Consider the following 5,132-nt stretch of genomic DNA (forward strand, 5'->3'; position numbering starts at 1 on the left):
TGGGCAGTGTGTGCTACTCAGATGTGCTGGGGACTCTACTTTATAAATGCCATAATGTTACTTTGGACTCAATAAATACTATAGTGTTTACTAAACTATTGACATATGCCCTCAGATTCATTCATTCATTGCCCATATCTAAACTCAAACTGTGTGTGCGTGAGTGTGTGTGTGAGCGTGCATGTCCATGGACTGGACAGTGCTGTTGGGGTGTGTGTGTGCGCGTGCATTTCTATATGGACTGGACGGTGCTGTTGGGGTGTGTGTGTGTGTGTGCGTGTGTGTGTGCGTGAGTGTGTGTGTGCGCGTGCATGTCCATGGACTGGACGGTGCTGTTAGTGGAACAATAACACCTAGAACAGGAACACCTAGTGGAACATTAACACCTAGTGGAACATTAACACCTAGTGGAACAATAACACCTAGAACATTAACACCTAGTGGAACGATAACACCAAGTGGAACAATAACACCTAGTGGACCGATTTCAAGAATGCAGTGCCGACTCGACTCCTGAAGAATGGAGTGGTGGTCTCAAGTTCCTCGCCTCCAATGGCCTCAAATTAATTAAGTGTGCTTGCAAAGCAGCACACTTATTAAGTGTGCTTGCAAAGCAGCACACTTATTGTTCTTCTTAAGTTTTATTATTATTTTTTCCTGTCTCCCTAATTTTTTGTCAGCCCCAGCCTAGGCCCTTTGAGACAGAGACACCGTTCCAACTTTAAAGCGTCCGGTCAGTACGGTGTAAGTTGGTCGCTAAGATGGCGCCAGGTGGGCGTGCGTTCGTCCGCCATATTGGATTGAACAGAAAGCTAAACTAAATTTTCACAGGTCACAAATTTGGTCCGAGCGCCACGAAACTTGACGTACATTATCCTTGGACCAAGCCTCACAAATGTTAGCGGAAGGATTTTTTGATTTTCAAAGCGTTTGCCCATCACAGCTAAACGAAATCGGGGGCGAAGCTCGAAACAGGAAGTCGCCCATATCTCAGGAACACTGTCACATATCGATACCAAATTTTGTATATGAACTGGGGACTCCAGTGTGAGGGTGCATAGGCAAAAAAAAAAAAAAAAAAAAGGAAATATTCCAAAGTTTCTATCATTTGGCAAACCACCCACATGTATTTAGTAACTCACACCATTCACCTTTTCACCATACACCTTCTATCACAATGCCTTCCATGTATGCACAATGTCTCCAGGGAACTTTGCCCAACCATGAAATCCTTGCTCTGCCATGGGATAGTATGGACTTACGAACTGAAATGGCAAGGAGAACAGTAGCTATATATAGCTTACATAATAGAGTTGTTTTCACATTGACGGTATTCAAATTAAATTTTCCATTATTGTTACATATCATGATGGGAGAGTATTATTAAAAATGTTACAAGTATGCAAATGCATATGTTTACGGGCATTTAGGTTTTACTGTGTTGTTTTGTTGTAAAGACATGCAAGGCATTCTGGGCCGTAATGAACAGTGGTCGGCAGCCCTCCATAGGCTACGTATTAATATGAATAGGTGTTTCTGTAAACCTAGGGACAATAAACAGCTATCTCTGTTACAAAAACGAGCTGGTAATCGCTCATTGAAGAGGGAACTATGATAAAAGATTGTTTTCTAAAAAAGCATGGAGTTGATTTAAAAGAATAAACAATCAATGTCACGTTAATGTTAAATAGCCTAGAACTATCTGAACGCTAGGTGGCAACGTTGTATTACATTTCACTAGTGTAGCCTACTTGAAATACAGTGTGAGATTCCCAAGTAAGGAAGGTGCAAAATATTATGTAATTTATCATGGGAAATTATTGGAAATGTTATTTCTTGTTTATTCTAATTGCAAAACCACACATATCCATTCGGAATCACACGCATTACATTTTAATACTGAAAGACTATCATTTCGTTTTATTTGATGTTGCCTTAGCAACACAGCCTTCAGAGCAAAGATTCTAGAACAGGGCGTCAGAGAGACACGTTTTGAGTTTGTGGCCAAGAACCTAAAATATCGGTTTCCATGTGCTGGATGGTGTCGTCCTTTATGAAAGTAAGTGTTTTATACAGTTAACGTTACAGACATAATGAGTCATGTTGTAGTGGTCAACATAAATGTGCCCCTTCTGTTATTAGAATGCTAAGCTGGAGAAGCATGCTAAGCAGAGATTTATTAATTTCTTGTGTGGCTAGCTATAGGGTGGAGGAGATGTAGTGCTATGCATAGACATAATATACATAGACGCCGCATTGGCTGCTGGAAACAGAAATGACCGCCATCTTAGACCGGTCATACTCCTCGTTCGCGTTGCGAGAAGACACAAGATGACAGCACTGTGCAGCATGTTTCCTTCTTAAATCCATGGACCATACTGGGATTTACTTTTCACAAGTAAGATTTAACATAACCGTACTATTGGTTGTATTTTGTGAATAGAATATTACCAGAGCTGAGAAGGAGCAATCTTTGATATTACTGTATGAAAATCGTAGCCATCTAGCTAGGCTATGTTTACTCGGTGTTCACCCGGCCATAGAGAGAAATCTCTATGGCTCTGCACCCGCTATGAACTGAGACTTGATAAGTCATATTCCATAACACTGCTTAGATTACAACTGACACAAGAAGGCTATTGTAGAAATAAATCGCACTAGATTTCCAATGGGCGAATTTTACACAAGTGGCACAGACTAGCCTATTGGGCAATTGCTAGCTGCTACTTGTAGCCTAAGTGTGTTGGTGGTAGCCTCACTATTTCCTGAATAAAGTAACTTTTCAATAGCTCAACTTCTTTATTTATCAAGTAGCTTAGCCAGACAAGCTACACTTTTCTTGTCATGTGAAATTAGCACAATTTAAAGTAGCTTCCTATGTAGTGAACTAGCCTACTGCTGTGTTTGTGTTAGGCTACTAATACATTTGCCTGGGTGGTAGTTTTGTGTAGTGTTTTATTCATGGCAGAGTAACTGATAGTTTAGCTCACTAAAATTTCGAAGTAGCTTGCCCAACACTGTATTATTCACATGTCATTTACCCTAACAAGAATAAGATGCCTCTCAAATTCCTTTTAATTCATTTATTTATTATTTTGTATCTCTCCAGAACAACTGCCTTGTTCAAGAAGACTGTGAATGAACTGAGCGGTCTCCCTCACACCCCTGGAACTGAGGAAGGTGCAGCTCTTCATTGCAGTACTGCAGGGCATCTGCTACACTGTGACTGAATGTTTGATTTATGAGCTCCACCTGCATTCGCCACTCTGTGTCCCATTTTCCCATCGTCTGGTTGACTCAGTCCTCTTTTATGGAGTTTACCCAGTTTACTATGCCATCTTATTTGCCCACCTGCTGTCTGAAGCACTTTTGTTCTCAGCCAAAGTGTACCCAAGCGATTTTAGCAAGGTGGGAACATACAAAATGACATGCACCAGTTGTCGAAATCATAGAACCAACTGCATGACGGTAACTCTGTCTCACTGAGCCTGTGAAGACACTCCCTGAATCTTTACTGATTGCAATGAACGGGTTGATCTTAGCAGTTTCTAAAATGTTTCTTAATTCCTTTTTTATTTAATCTCTTCATTGGGGCTGGAACCTTTCTGTGAACTGTAAATAACAGATGCTGTTGATGAACCCATTGACACTGTACAAGTGACAAGTCACCTTTTTGCCTTGAATTGATGAACTGTTACACTTACTATGCCAAACCAATGTCTGTTTTTTAAGGATCAGAAACAAACCTACAAACTTGCACTTTACAATATTTATGGAACTTGTCTAACATGCTGTTGATATTGAACCCAGTTACTCCATTTCCTTTATGCCACACCAATGTCTGTTCATCACTTTATTTTTGATGGCACTGAACTGAAAATGTTAATGGATTTTTTTCTGTAAATTTAACTCATTAAAACTTGTATCAAACCAGTTTTTGTTTATGCTGTCAAACGTGGATTAGTTATGTTCCCAGTTTTTATATTGGATGTCATCACTTTATAATATATCATATATCAGAATATTCTATTACTGTTAAGCCCACTATGAGTATTAAAATACACACGACCATGTTTCCTGTATCATACAGCTTTTCTACTGGGAGGTTTACAACTTATTCTGAGTCAATTTACCCAAGTTTGTCACTAAACCACATAGGCCTACTTGGAATACCCCTCAGATGTCTGAATGGCACTGATCTCACTTAAATGTTTATGGAACCTTTCTGTGGACTGTGAATAATGCTGTTGATGGAACTTTTCTGTCAACTGTGAACTATATTTAACTCATTAAACTTGTATCAAACTAGTTTTGTCTATGCTGTCAAACATGGATTATGTTCCCAGTTTTGATATCGGACGCCAGGTCACTTTTTATATCATATATCAGAATATTCTATTACTGTTAAACCCACTATGAATATTAAAATACGCTAAATCATGTGTCCTGTATCATAGCTACATGTATGACCTTTGCAGCAAAAAAAACGCGTGAGAATCTGTTCGGTATTCAGTGAGATATGATTAATTAAGTGCGTTGACAGCTCATCTCACCGGCCAAACAGATTACACTGAGTGGAGTGGATGACCGGTCCAAGATGGCGGCTCAAATCTCGTCCAGCTTAATAAGGAGTAGCGGTCGATGCGGCGTCTATGTATATTATGTCTATGGTGCTATGTTGCTAATTGGGATTTATGTTGTTTAGCGTAATGCCATGGTCATTTGATATGAGATGCTTGCACTCGTAACCTCGCCACGCGTGTAACTTAAGGACTGCTATTTTTTTTTTTTTTTTACTAACAGTAATTCTCTAAGCACTTTACCCTAAAAGTAGCACCCTACGCCTGTGACGGCTTAAAAGAAGTGGCAAGGACTCCTAATGCGATGTTTTGAAACGCGTCTACTATTGTCTACAGGAGCTTCCAATCGCGAGGGAACTTGCATTGTAGGCATAACTAAGGGATGCAATAACACCACCAACAACCAAAACTAGCCTACTCATTGTCAACATGTACATGAAATGTAACATTTCATGTGGATCAAATTAAAAATGTTTTCTTTGCAAACGTAAGCATAGGCATATGGTGACAGATTAATTTATTAATGCTGCTGTGTGAATCCACGGTAAGGCC

The 5,132-nt window shown here is 39.7% G+C and overlaps 1 protein-coding gene across 1 annotated transcript in view; it reads left to right on the forward strand.

The window, feature by feature from the left end:
- LOC125284316 (presequence protease, mitochondrial-like) overlaps positions 1-102 on the forward strand; it is a 27,033-nt gene extending 26,931 nt beyond the window's left edge. The window contains 1 exon segment of the mRNA XM_048228224.1: positions 1-102. This exon segment is cut by the window's left edge and continues 1,171 nt beyond it. The gene's annotated coding sequence lies outside the window, so the exon portion shown is untranslated.
- The last annotated feature ends 5,030 nt before the right edge of the window (positions 103-5,132 follow it).

This window comes from Alosa alosa, chromosome 19, assembly GCF_017589495.1.
Source record: "Alosa alosa isolate M-15738 ecotype Scorff River chromosome 19, AALO_Geno_1.1, whole genome shotgun sequence".
Lineage (NCBI taxonomy): Eukaryota > Metazoa > Chordata > Actinopteri > Clupeiformes > Clupeidae > Alosa > Alosa alosa.